Source organism: Thalassophryne amazonica, chromosome 6 (assembly GCF_902500255.1).
Source record: "Thalassophryne amazonica chromosome 6, fThaAma1.1, whole genome shotgun sequence".
Lineage (NCBI taxonomy): Eukaryota > Metazoa > Chordata > Actinopteri > Batrachoidiformes > Batrachoididae > Thalassophryne > Thalassophryne amazonica.
Genome location: NC_047108.1, coordinates 12,866,124 through 12,881,680, shown reverse-complemented (window position 1 = coordinate 12,881,680; position 15,557 = coordinate 12,866,124).

Sequence of the window (15,557 nt, the reverse complement as noted above, 5' to 3'; positions counted from 1 at the left end):
TTACTTTACCCCTGTTAATAATTCACTGATGGAGATTAACCAACCTGAGTTTTGTGACAATTTCATGTAGAAGTTAAAGACAAAGAAAATAAAACAGACCCAGTGCAGAAAGTTGAATCCTTTATATTTGAAATGAGACATCAGAGATGCAGGTCATGTGATTCGGACACACAAACACCTGCTGATGGTTTGTTTATGGAAACGCACAGGAATACAAAATACACACATGGATCAACACACCATGTGCCGTCTGTCTGGCGTCAAGCTGGCACCGCTCAGGCGGCCATCTCCAGAGGCCGTGGAGGTAGCCAATCACAGCTGGCCCTCAGGAGCTCGCATTATCACACACACACACACACACACACACACACACAGAGGCGGTAAGTCCTCAGAGACTCCACTGAAGTGTGTGTGCACGTGTGTGTGTGTCTGAGTGTAGTCGACCCTGACTTCAGACTTGCTGTATGTTCCTCCCCGACCAATCAAACTGCAGCGCAATCAATCAAGAGTTAGTCAACAGAAACAAATCAGTTCAGTAAATCATTTACATATATTTATTTATTGAAAATACATCATTGCTGCAGTAACAATACACAAGAGAGCCAGTGACAGGAGATGGGAGCAAGGACAGTGTGTGTGTGAATTCACATTTCATCAAAATGTCTAAAAATCCATGATCTTGTTATATAAAGAAGGAAAATCATAATAATAATTATCGTAATGTGGGCAGCACAGGTGGATAAGTGGTTATCACTGTTGCCTCATAGCAAGAAGGTCATGGGATCGCTTCCCGCCTGTTCTTTTCTGTGTGGAGCCCAACCAGCAACAGCTTAATGCGTGGCAGTGAGGAGTAAGCTGGTTGTAACTGGAGAAATTTGATCAATATTGCTGTTTTTTTGTTTTGTTTTGTTTTGTTTTTAAAGTACTGTATTTTTTGTTTTTTTTTTTGTATTTTTTTTAATTCATTACTGTACATGCCATTGAAGCTGGGTACTGCAATCAGGCTTGTGTGTGTCTGTCTGTGAACAAGATAACTAAAACACGGGTGGTCAGATTTTCACCAAACTTTGTGGGAATATGACCTGGGCAGATATCACAAGATGACTAACTTTTGGAGATGATCAGATCAACCTCAACGTCAATAAAAACATGGTGCCAAAAAACATCTTCTGTCATATCTCTGCAATCAGTAGGGCTGGAGAGATGATGCTGCTTGGGAACATGAACAATCAGGTATGGATGTGAGGATTGCATCAGCTCCCTGGTGTTTTTCATTTAGTTATTGATTGGGGAGTCTTTAAAACAGAATATTACTCATCAAATTCTGAAGTATGAATGGTCTTTGAAAGTATGAGAATGTCTGTTTATGTCCTTTGTGCACCAGAGAAACATCCTGAAGATCCCTGAAGGTGGTGTTGTAGTGAGATGGAAACAGAGGATGTACAACAGCACTGTCCAGATGAATTTACTGTTAAAAAATGGAAAGGAAAATATAGAATTTAACCACTTTATCTATAAATTTGGGATTTTCAGTCCTGTTTTCTGAACAATTTTCATAAGATCAAATTCTGATTTCACTAATTGACCTTTTGAGGAATAACCTTGTGGAATAAACTACAGTAAGATTTTTGTGTTTTTGGTATAAAAAAAAAAAAAAAAAAAAACAGTTTTTCCAGTCAATGCAACTCACAACCACTAGGAAAGATACATGTTACATAAAACTAGTATTTTGGGTCATCCTTGACCCAAAAGACATACCAAATGGCAATTAGCTCTCCCCAGTTTGTGCGTGAAAAAAATTGCATGCACGCACACAGACACACAGCTTTTCATCTTTTCTGTAATCTTCTGTAAGCAGGTGCTTTTAATTTGACAAAAAGATGGTAGAGGAAGATATTAAAGGCACAACACATTTCACTCATGGTACCTCCATAACACTTAAGTCACTCATGGTAAGAGGAACATAACACTTAACTACACTGACTAAACCAATTGAACTACAATAACACAATAAATCATTAACACTAAAAAGACTGTTAAACTAACATGAACCACAATAACAACATTTAAAACTCCAAAACCTAAACTCCCATGGTGCATTGCAGCACAAATGCATTGTTTACTGGTTAGCTAAAATTGCTAATTTCTCAAAAAATATTTGTCCTATCAACTTTCCGTTTTAACATCATTCACTCTTGACCAAAAATACATGCCAAGCATGTCAAATAACAAATGTCAGATCTCAACAGTTTCACCATGATCAAAGCCAAACAAACGCATGCACTTGGCTATTATAATATAGATCAAACTCAGGTTTCCGCCGTTTGCATCTATGTTACACAAACTCTCTTACACAGTAAATGTGTGTGAATTCTGGGAATTTTTTTCTTCAGGCAAACCTGATATCTGACACCAGACACAACACTGATAAGAGTGTAGAAATGCTCTCAGACATCCCACACCGGTGTGAAAATGTCCCAGAGAACAACCTGAGCTCACGCATGTGTGTTCCACACATCAAACACACAACCTACAGCATCAAACACAAAGAATACAGCATCACACACAACCAACAGCATCAAACACACAACCAACAGCATCAAACACAAAGAATACAGCATCACACACAACCAACAGCATCAAACACACAACCAACAGCATCAAACACAAACAATATAGCAACAAACACACCACCTACAGCATCAAACACAAGGAATACAGCATCAAACACAAACACTACAGCATCAAACCTACAACCTGCAGCAACAAACCTACAACCTACAGTATCAAACCTACAACCTACAGCAACAAACCTACAACCTACAGTATCAAACACACAACCGACAGCATCAAACACACAACCGACAGCATCAAACACAAAGAATACAGCATCACACACAACCAACAGCATCAAACATACAACCTACAGCATCAAACACACAACCAACAGCATCAAACACAAACAATATAGCATCAAACACAAACAATACAGCATCACACACAACCAACAGCATCAAACATACAACCTACAGCATCAAACACACAATCTACAGCAACAAACACAAAACAAAGAACACAGCATCACACACAACCAACAGCATCAAACATACAACCTACAGCATCACACACAACCAACAGCATCAAACGGATCAGGGAGACAGACACCCTCTCTACTTTTAAGATTAGGCTTAAAACTTTCCTTTTTACTAAAGCTTATAGTTAGGGCTGGATCAGGTGACCCTGAACCATCCCTTAGTTATGCTGCTATAGACTTAGACTGCTGGGGGGTTCCCATGATGCACTGTGTTTCTTTCTCTTTTTGCTCTGTATGCACCACTCTGCATTTAATCATTAGTGATTGATGTCTGCTCCCCTCCACAGCATGTCTTTTTCCTGGTTCTCTCCCTCAGCCCCAACCAGTCCCAGCAGAAGACTGCCCCTCCCTGAGCCTGGTTCTGCTGGAGGTTTCTTCCTGTTAAAAGGGAGTTTTTCCTTCCCACTGTCACCAAGTGCTTGCTCACAGGGGGTCAATTTGACCGTTGGGGTTTTTCCGTAATTATTGTATGGCTTTGCGTTACAATATAAAGCGCCTTGGGGCAACTGTTTGTTGTGATTTGGCGCTATATAAATACGTAAAATTGATTTGATCAAACACACAACCAACAGCATCAAACATAGACCCTACAGCATCAAACATATCAGCATATCAAGCATATCATCTGCAGTGTGCAAACAGTTTGTGCTTGCTTGCAGCTGACAACTACGTCAATCATCTCTGTTTGCTGGTGCCTTTGGAAATTTTGGGGGTTATAATTTATTTATTGTTTATTGATTTTCTACTCCTTTTACACCAGCACAGACAAGCACCAGATTCTCCCCCACCTGCTCTCACAGAACAGTCGAGTTGTGTAAACTAAAGAAATGTTGCTTTTTTGGTCTCTTTCTCACACAAATGTGATTTTTGTTGCCGTTGTTACAGTTTTTATTGATTGCTTTAACTTGTTTGAAGAAACTGGTAACCTCTCAGTCCTCATCATCACTCTCTCAGCAGAGCAAAAAACACCTCTTGCAAATGAGTTAACCCATTGTCATTGGTTTGACACAATTCCCCCACCCAAATCAGGTAACGCAGATGTCATTCAAGCAGTCCCAACTCCATTGCTTTAGCTGTGGTAACCAAACAGAAACCATATATTCCCATCTCTTAGAAACCTCTTGATCGGCATGAAATCACTGGAGCACCTGTTTGACACTGCTTCACACAACTTTTCAATTTGCAATCAGTCTGCAGGTTCAAAAGGTGCCACGTTGTGTGTTGTAACTTGCAAGCATGGATGGTCTAAGGCACATGAGAGTGAGAGGTAAAGGGCTCGGGGGAAGACAAGTCCGAGGAAGAGGAGTCGGTGTGCGAGGTGGGGGTGTAGCTGGAAGGGCTCAAGTCACAGATGAAATTCGGGCAACTGTGATTGATCATGTGGTAAATCATGGTCTTTCACATAGAGAGGCTGGACAAAGAGTCCAACCTGTTCTCAATAGAAACACGGTTGCATCCATTGTCAGAGTTTTTCGACTGGAGAACAGGTAATGTTGCTCATACAGTATATACAGATATATCTGTAGTGATATACAGTATGTCATGTAATTTTATTCCACATGTCATGTATTCTTTATAGAATCGAAAGGCTACCGGTCGGTGGTGGTAGACGCAGACTTTTGAATGCTGAGCAGGAGGCAGCCATTGTGAACATGGTTCTGGCAAATAATGCCATTAGGCTGCGTGAAATCAGGGCAGCAGTGATTGCAGATCAGGGGGTATTTCGAAATGTAAATACTGTGAGTGAGACAACAATTGCCCGTGTCCTCAGTAGGAACAACATGGCTATGTAACAGCTCTACAGAGTTCCCTTCCAGAGGAACTCTGATGCTGTGAAGGAGGCCAGATGCCAATATGTGGAGGTAAGGACACATTACAGTACTATACTGTTGTGCCTTGGCATATCATGCAGTTACTGTCAACTGGAGTTACCTTTACTGTATGTAATTGTAATTTTGCTTTTTCTTTTCTTCAGCGTATCATGGAGCTTGAAGCTGAGGGGGCACATCATATTTTCATCTATGTCGATGAAGCCGGCTTCAGCGTCTGTAAAGTGAGGCGTTGTGGGAGGAACCTCATTGGGCATAGGGCCACTATTACAGTTCCAGGGCAGAGGGGCGCCAACATTACTATGTGTGCTGCTATTTCTAATGATGGCGTCCTCAGCCATATTCCAGCTGTTGGCCCCTACAATAGTGAGTGCCTCATTGCATTCTTGGACACCCTGCTTGACAGGCTCATCCCACCTCAGGAAAGAGGGCTGTTGAGGCCTGGCATGCCACTGTTTGTAATCATCTGGGACAATGTGTCATTCCACCACTCTCGTGTGGTGAATGAGTGGTTTGTGGGGCACCCGAGGATGATGATGCAATTCCTTCCTCCATACTCTCCATTTTTAAATCCTATAGAGGAATTCTTCAGTGCATGGAGATGGAAGGTATACGACCACCGCCCCTATGAGTAGATGCCCTTGCTCGATGCAATGACCGCAGCTGCCCAAGACATAGATGCAGAGGCATGCCAAGGATGGATAAGGCATGCTAGAAGATTCTTCCCTAGGTACATCGCAAGGGAAAATATTGAGTGTGATGTAGATGAGGCCATGTGGCCTATTCATCAAGAGAGAATAGACTAGTAGAGATTTTTTTTCTTTATTGCACAGAATTATTATTTTTATTTTCCTAATGTCTTACACAGTGACGGATTTTATTTTTTCTTTCATATTCTATATGTGGTCTCTGTTGGGATATTTCATTTGTTAGCCACGGTCTAAATAAGAAAAACAAGAATGAATACTGCAATCAATAAAATTTTCATCACAGCATATCTGGATCACTTTTTTTGCAATTGGCAAATTTGACTACAAATGGCACTGACATGTAAGCTGCTCAGTCATTACTGTAGCTCAGTCATTAGGTACAATGACCAGTAATGCAGCACTGATTCACACTGAGTGCCGCATTTTGTATTTTGATGCCCCTTTTCTAATGACTGATTGGAAGCGCTTATGCACTTGTGTGCAAGTTGTGTTGTTTGAGGGCAAAATTTGCTTTTGGTCCATAGTTTAAATGTTTTAGCAGAGTTAGAGCCTTTTGCAAGCAAAATGTGTCATTTTGACCATTGGTGCCACTGTTTAGGCCTCTGCGTTTGTTGGGAAGGTGTCGTAGCACGGACCCACAACAGGGGGCACAAATGAACGGACAATGAGTAAGCCAAAAGATAACAATTTAATGTTGTGATAATACACAACGAAACGTGCAGTAATCTTCACAGTCAATAAACACCAGGTGACGTGTGGGCAGGCTCGAAGATAGAAGACCCCTGACGAGAGAGAAGCCACGTCCCACACGGCTTCCACCACCAACGGTCTGAAGAACACCGGAGCCGCCAAGTCCCGAGTCCCCAGGTGGCCTCTGTCTTCGGCTGTCGACCCTGGTACTGCTGGCAGAAAGCAGAGATATGATGTGTGAGTGTGAGTCCGCACACTCAGTAATTCACAGTCCAAACACAGTTAGGAGGGAGCACCTCCACCTCCAAATCACACACTCGTGCAGCTCCTGTCTAACCACTTATCTGGTTGGAGTGTGAAGCGAAGCCGTCGCTGATCACACCAAATGACAATCCCACAGATAAGGCAAACACCACAGGATAACGGCTGCAAAAGAAGTTCAGACTATTACACAATGTTTTTGTTCAGCAGAGAAAATTACCTTGGTACTGGTAGTCGATTTCTCAGCGAGGAGGTGGAGTTGCAGTCCGGCTTTTATGGTGGTGATGATGATGAACAAGTGACAGCTGGTGCAGGGGATGAATGACAGCTGTCACTTCTTCTAGGTCTGGCGCCCTCTCGTGCTTGGAGCCCGCACTCCAAGCAGGGCACCCTCTGGTGGTGGTGGGCCAGCAGTACCTCCGCTTCAGCGGCCCACACAACAGGACCCCCCCCCTCAACGGACGCCTCCTGGCGTCCGACCAGGCTTGTCCGGATGTCTTGCGTAGAAATCGGCCAGGAGGGCCAGGTCCAGGATGAAGCTCCTCTTCACCCAGGAGCGTTCTTCAGGTCCATACCCCTCCCAGTCCACCAGATATTGGAAACCCCGGCCCTTACGACGGACGTCCAGGAGCCTGCGGACTGTCCAGGCAGGCTCCCCGTCAATGAGCCGGGCAGGAGGCGGCGTAGGTCCCGGAGTACAGAGGGGCGAGGTGTGGTGTGGCTTGAGAGGGGAAACATGAAAGACAGGGTGAATCCGCAGTGAAGCCGGGAGTTGAAGCTTCACTGCGGCCGGGTTGATGATCTTGAGGATCTTAAAGGGTTCAATAAATCTCTCTTTCAACTTTGGGGAGTCGACACACAAAGGGATGTCCTTGGTCGAGAGGCACACCTCCTGCCCGGGCTGGTATGTGGGGGCCGGGGAACGCCGGCGGTCCGCATGGGCCTTGGCCCTCGTCCGGGCCTTTAACAGGGCAGAGCGGGCGGCCCGCCACACCCGGCGGCATCTCCTGAGGTGGACCTGGACCGAGGGCACACCGACCTCTCCCTCCACCAGCGGGAACAATGGGGGCTGGTACCCCAAACATGCCTCAAAAGGGGAGAGGCCGGTAGCAGACGAAACTTGGCTGTTGTGGGCATACTCGATCCAGGCCAGATGGTGACTCCAGGCCACTGGATGCGCGGAGGTGACACATCGAAGGGCCTGCTCCAACTCCTGGTTGGCCCGCTCTGCCTGGCCGTTTGTCTGGGGGTGGTACCCGGACGAGAGACTCACGGTGGCCCCCAGCTCCTTGCAGAAACTCTTCCACACCTGTGAAGAGAACTGGGGACCACGATCTGAAACGATGTCCGATGGTATCCCATGCAGCCGCATGACGTGGTGGACCAGGAGGTCTGCCGTCTCCTGGGCCATCGGGAGCTTCGGGAGGGCCACGAAGTGGGCCGCCTTGGAGAACCGCTCCACTATCGTGAGAATCACGGTGTTGCCCTGGGACGGCGGGAGGCCCGTGATGAAATCCAGGCCGATGTGAGACCAGGGGCGATGAGGCACTGGCAGGGGTTGGAGGAGTCCCGTCGTCCTCCGATGGTCTGCCTTGCCCCTGGCGCAGATGGTACAGGCCTGGACGTAGTCCCGGACGTCGGTTTCCAGGGACGCCCACCAGAAGCGCTGCTGGACTACTGCCACGGTCCTATGCACCCCGGGATGACAGGAGAGCTTGGACCCGTGACAGAAGTCTAATACGGCAGCTCTTGCCTCTGGTGGGACGTACAGTCTGTTCTTGGGGCCAGTCCCTGGGTCCGGGCTCCTTGTCAGGGCCTCCCGGACGGTCTTCTCTACGTCCCAGGTGAGGGTGGCCACGACAGTGGACTCAGGGATGATGGTCTCGGTGGGGTTCGACAGCCCCGCTTTGGCTTCTTCTTCGTGCACCCGGGACAATGCATCTGATTTTTGGTTCTTGGTCCCGGGGCGATACGTGATCTGGAAGTCAAAGCGCCCGAAGAACAGAGACCAGCGGGCTTGCCTGGGGTACTCCAGGTTCCGATGGTCCGTGAAAACCGTGAAAACCGTGAAACCGTGAAGGGCAACGATGCCCCCTCCAGCAGGTGTCTCCACTCTTCAAGAGCCTCCTTCACCGCAAGAAGTTCCCGATTGCCGACGTCATAGTTCCGTTCAGCTGGGGTCAACCTGCGGGAATAAAAGGCACAAGGATGGAGAACTTTATCAACCTCCACGCTCTGGGACAGCACGGCTCCTATCCCTGAGTCAGAGGCGTCCACTTCTACTATGTACTGGCGATCAGGATCAGGCTGCACCAGAACTGGTGCAGTCGAGAACCGGCGTTTCAACTCCTGGAACGCGGCTTCGCACCGATCCGACCAGGCGAAGGGGACCTTGGTGGAGGTCAGGGCAGTCAGGGGGCTAACTACCTGACTGTAACCTTTAATGAACCTCCTGTAGAAATTTGCAAAGCCGAGGAACTGCTGTAGTTTCCTGCGGCTTGTTGGTTGGGGCCAATCTCTCACCGCCGCAACCTTAGCCGGATCAGGGGCGACGGAGTTGGAGGAGATGATGAACCCCAGGAAGGACAAAGAAGTGCGGTGGAACTCGCACTTCTCGCCCTTCACAAACAGCCGGTTCTCCAACAACTGCTGTAGGACCTGACGTACATGCTGGACATGGGTCTCAGGGTCCGGGGAAAAGATGAGTATATCGTCCAGATATACGAAGACGAACCGATGCAGGACGTCCCGCAAGACGTCATTTACCAAAGCTTGGAACGTCGCGGGGGCGTTAGTGAGGCCGAACGGCATGACCAGGTACTCAAAATGACCTAACGGGGTGTTGAATGCCGTCTTCCATTCGTCTCCCTTCCGGATCCGAACCAGGTGGTACGCGTTTCTAAGATCCAATTTCGTAAAGATTTGGGCTCCATGCAGGGGCATGAACACTGAATCCAACAGAGGTAACGGGTATCGGTTGCGAACCGTGATCTCGTTCAGCCCTCTGTAATCAATGCATGGACGGAGTCCGCCGTCTTTTTTACCCACAAAAAAGAAACCAGCACCCATCGGGGAGGTGGAGTTCCGGATCAGCCTGGCAGCTAAGTAGTCCCGGATGTAGGTCTCCATTGATTCGCGTTCCGGACGTGAGAGGTTGTACAACCTACTGGACGGGTACTCAGCGCCCGGGACCAAATCGATGGCGCAATCATACGGTCGGTGCGTGGGAAGAGTGAGCGCCAGATCTTTGCTGAAAACGTCAGCAAGATCATGGTACTCCTTTGGCACCGCCGATAGATTGGGGGGAACTTTGACCTCCTCATTAGCCGTAGTGCCGGGAGGAACCGAGGATCCTAAACACTCCCGGTGGCAGGTTTCGCTCCACTGCGTGACAACCCCGGACAGCCAATCTATCCGGGGATTGTGCTTCACCATCCATGGAAAGCCCAAAATCACTCGGGAGGTAGATGGTGTTACATGGAACACTATCTCCTCCCTGTGATTCCCAGACACAACCAAAGTCACTGGTTGTGTCTGATGTGTGATTAATGGAAGCAGGGTGCCATCTAGTGCTCGCACCTGCAATGGTGCCGGCAGAGCCACCAGGGGGAGCCCTACTTCCTTTGCCCATCTGCTGTCCAGCAAATTCCCTTCCGACCCTGTGTCTACCAGTGCTGGGGCATGAAGGGTTAAATCCCCACAAAGGATTGTTACTGGGATTCGTGCAGATTTGCGGGGTTTTCCCGCGTGTGTGTTATGGCCCACCCATAGCCCAGTTTCTAAGGACAGGCGTTGTAGTTTGACCGTTTAGGGCAGTCCTTCTGCATGTGCTCATAAGAGCCACAGACAAAACACTCCCCGCGGGCCAGCCTCCTTTGTCTGACATTTGTTTTCACTTTGGCCCTGCTCGTGTCCATAGCCTCCTCAGCAGGGGGAGCTGTAGCCACACGGGGCTCTCTGGCAGTGAAGCATGGGGACGACGTCACCTTGTCGGAACCGGAAGGGGGAGGGACGGCTCGTGCCCGGTCACGCCCCCCGGGCTGCTCCCGACGATGCTCGTTTAAACGGTTGTCTAAGCGTATAACTAAATCGACAAGCCCGTCAAAATCCCGCGGTTCCTCCTTAGCCAGTAGGTGCTCCTTAAGGACCGGGGACAGTCCATTTACAAAGGCGGCACGGAGCGCAACGTTATTCCAGCCGGACCTCGCTGCCGCGATGCGGAAGTCGACTGCATACTCGGCTGCACTACGGCGCCCCTGTCTCATAGACAGCAGCACGTTCGAAGCGGTCTCGCCTCTGTTGGGATGATCATCAAACACTTGTTTGAACTCCCATACAAACCCAGTATAAGACGTTAGGAGCTGTGAATTCTGCTCCCAAAGCACCGTAGCCCAGGCGCGTGCCTCTCCTCGAAGCAGATTAATAACATAAGCTACCCGGCTAGCGTCTGATGCGTACATGACAGGGCGCTGTGAAAAGACGAGCGAACACTGCATGAGGAAGTCTGTGCACGTCTCAACACAGCCCCCGTATGGTTCCGGAGGGCTTATGTATGCTTCAGGGGACGGTGGGGGGGTTCGTTGAATGACCAGTGGAACGTCTGATACAGGCCCAGGACCAGCCAGAGGAGTGGCTGCAGCAGCGCCCTGATCACGCGCTTCCACCCTGGCGGTGAGAGCCTCCACCCTCCGATTAAGGAGGACATTCTGCTCGGTCACTAAATCTAACCGAGCCGTGAAGGCGGTTAAGATCTGCTGCAGCTCACTCAACACGCCTCCCGCTTGGCCGTTCAAGCTCGGGTTGACGCCCCTCGGGATCCATGACGATGGCCGAGAAATCCTGTTGGGAAGGTGTCGTAGCACGGACCCACAACAAGGGGCGCAAATGAACGGACAATGAGTAAGCCAAAAGGTAACAATTTAATGTTGTGATAATACACAACGAAACGTGCAGTAATCTTCACAGTCAATAAACACCAGGTGACGTGTGGGCAGGCTCGAAGACAGAAGACCCCTGACGAGAGAGAAGCCGTGTGCCACACGGCTTCCACCACCAACGGTCTGAAGAACACCGGAGCCGCCAAGTCCCGAGTCCCCAGGTGGCCTCTGTCTTCGGCTGTCGACCCTGGTACTGCTGGCAGAAAGCAGAGATATGATGTGTGAGTGTGAGTCCGCACACTCAGTAATTCACAGTCCAAACACAGTTAGGAGGGAGCACCTCCACCTCCAAATCACACACTCGTGCAGCTCCTGTCTAACCACTTATCTGGTTGGAGTGTGAAGCGAAGCCGTCGCTGATCACACCAAACGCCAATCCCACAGATAAGGCAAACACCACAGGATAACGGCTGCAAAAGAAGTTCAGACTATTACACAATGTTTTTGTTCAGCAGAGAAAATTACCTTGGTACTGGTAGTCGATTTCTCGGCGAGGAGGTGGAGTTGCAGTCCGGCTTTTATGGTGGTGATGATGAAGTGATGATGATGAGTGACAGCTGGTGCAGGGGATGAATGATAGCTGTCACGTCTTCTAGGTCTGGCGCCCTCTCGTGCTTGGAGCCCGCACTCCAAGCAGGGCGCCCTCTGGTGGTGGTGGGCCAGCAGTACCTCCTCTTCAGCGGCCCACACAACAGCGTTGACTGTTTTGAGAAATGTGGATTTTGAGTCAACTACTGTGTCAAAGCAATCAATAAAAACTGTAAAGCTGAAGTATAGAAAGTATTCTTTGTGAGTGCTTTGGGAGATTATTTTGTCTGACAAACTTGTGATTAGAAAATTGTGACATTCTAAAGGACCACAGCAGAAACTGCTGTTTCTTCAGTGAACGGTTAGTAAATGTAAACTGTGAAAAAAATCTATGTAAAAAATATTTATTTACTCATCAATCAATCAATCAATCAATTTTTTTTATATAGCGCCAAATCACAACAAACATTTGCCCCAAGGCGCTTTATATTGTAAGGCAAGGCCATACAATAATTATGTAAAACCCCAACGGTCAAAACGACCCCCTGTGAGCAAGCACTTGGCTACAGTGGGAAGGAAAAACTCCCTTTTAACAGGAATAAACCTCCAGCAGAACCAGGCCCAGGGAGGGGCAGTCCTCTGCTGGGACTGGTTGGGGCTGAGGGAGAAACAACAGAAAAACAGACAACAGAAAAACTATCTGAATGAGAACAAGTCACTTCTCATGTTGCCTCACTGAAACTCCACAGAGATAATAATCCACTGTTGTTTTCTATCCAGCAGAAGGGAGGAAAACAGATTCATCTGTTTATTTCACTAGCGTATAAAAATATTTAGTAAAATTCAATTTATTAATTCAATTCAATTTATTACATTTATACAGCGCCAAATCACAACAACGCTGCCTCAAGGCAATTGACACAAATAAGGTCTAACCTTACCAACCCCTAGAGCAAGCACACAGGCCACACTGGTTAAGAAAAAAGTCCCTCTGATGAAATTGAGGAAGAAACCTCAAGCAGACCAGACTCAAAGGGGTGACCACAACGTTTTTACAGTTTTACAGAGATGAAGAAACAGAAAACAGGAATTTAACATTTTCTGCATCAGCTTCAGGCATGGGATATTGCAGTTAGTCCAGCATCCCATCTTCCACAAACCTCACTCCCGCACATTTCCCTCCGCACCTCAGACAGAGGAAAAAGAGCAGAATCAGTCGGCCGGAAAAGCCACACATAAGGTATAATTCCTTAGCATTAAATCAACAGGAAAACAGAGAAAATACCAAGGTGATCGCTAACCGCCAGCCCTAAGCTTCACAAACATACCCAGACTTTAGATAAAGTTGAGGCTGAGGCCTGTTCCATTACTAATAAAATTAATTTAAAAGGGTAGGAAGCATAGTTCCATACTATGCCAGTATGCTAGCCATACAAAAGGGAGAATAAATGCATCTTTAGTCTGGACTTGAATGTCTTTATAGAATCTGACACAAAACAGGTGCACGATAAGGTCAGGCTATATGGCCCGCAGACTTTTTTTCACCCTAGGAACACAAATTGGTGGGCACAGCTAACCAAGAATTTAGCCTGGATAACCATTAATTCGTTAACTGAAAAGTTAACTTTTATAAAGCTAAACTGATAAATGCCCAAAGTTTAGCAGAAATTACAGATAAAAGCTAAACCAATAGCTTTCAGTATTGACTTAAGTACACAACAGCTACTGACACAACAAGTCAGCACGTCTGTCTCAGATTGGCCTTTTCTCAGCAAAAGAGACCTGGTGATCAGAGAGAAAGGAGTGAAGGGGGAAAAAAAGATAATTTCTCTTCACACAATACAGATCTGCCTGTCTTTTCACTGGAGTCTTGCACAGGTAGACAGTTTTGACTTATGGTTATAATTTTAAACAACCTAATTGCAGACAAGTTACTGAAATTAACATCACATCTGTGGTTTTACAAAGTGAAAATATCAGCTATATGTTTTAGTTTTAAAGTAATGCATTAATTTTGAAGGTTTTAGCGTTTAGACACACATGCTGTATTGCATTATGAGTACATTAGTTTCCTGACATCAGTGGTTGGCTGGTCGATATAACACACAGTTGCTGAAATGTGGGGGTGGGTTTTACAAATAAATCTGTATTTGTAAATATGTCATTTTTATGTGAAAAAAGGCAGTTTGAAAACTGAAAATCCTGTTTAAGTCCATCACTTTTAGCGAATGTGTGGCTGCTCAGACTACCATGAACACTGCCATCTACTGGTAACTGTGTGTTATACCAGCCGGCCAACCACTGACATCAGGAAATGGCAGTTATGTTACATGTAACATAACTTTAATGCAAAGTAAGGTGAAGGGTACAGTTTGATTTTAGGACATGACAAGAATTAAACCAATCAGAACAGGGGTGGGAAACTTGTTCCAGAAAGGGCCAAGAGGGTGCAGGTTTTCTTCGCAGCCACTGACTCCACCAGGTGATTTTACTGATTAACTGATTCCATCTGCTCAAAGTGATATTAATCTATTTATTTACTTATTTTCATTTGCTATTTAAAGCTACTTAAAGTGGGGAATGAAAATGACCAAAAAAATTAATGACGCATTTGCTGTAGGCTGCTTTTCACCATGTCAGTTCTAGTTGGCTTTGGCATTAGTCATCATGTATTTTCCTTTTAATTCATTAATTTAGCCAATCACAGTCTGCTATTTTACTCTGGGGTTTTTGTGTGTGTGTGTCCCTGCTGCAGTTCGACCCTGTGGTCTGTCTCTCTGTCATCATTGGGATAAGTCCTCTGTCTGTGTTTTGTTATCATGATCCCCTTGCCTCCTGTTCACTTTTTGTTCCCCCGGTTTACACCGTTTTTACCTTTGAGTTTCACGTTACCTTTCTGCTTGAGTTCTTGATGTCGTGTTTGGTTACCGTAAAGTTCTTGTCATAGTTTGATTTTTTGTCTCTTTTGTGCTTGTTGCATGTTCTTAGCTCTTAGTGTTATTCTTTCCCTGATTTCCCTGCACACTTATGAGCTCCAGGTTTATTTTCTGTGTGTATTTCTTGATTTAGTTTTAGGTTATTGTTTAGTTCTTGTTGTAGCTGATTATGTGTTGCCTTCCTCCCTTTTGACTCTCTAATTTCATGTCAGTATTTCCACGTTGGCACTTTATACGCTGTTGAGTTCCATGGTTGTTTTTGGTATCGTGTATTTTGATTTATATTTTGGTTTTGTGTTGTTCTTCTGCTCAGGTTATGTTTGTTATTGTATGTTTTATTTCCACTTACCCTTCGATGTCTGCTAGCTGATTCTTGACCTTTGACCCCATCATACACCTATCCTCCACTGTGGTTCATTGGTTGAATTTGTGTTTAAGTAGCACCTGTGTCTTTGTTCCTGTCTTGGTTTCTTCCTGATGTTGTTGTGTTGGTCTCTGCTGTGATTTTTACATGTGTGAGTACTCTGCATTCTTTTGTTATCTCGTACTACTGCTGGGTTTCGGTTTAATGT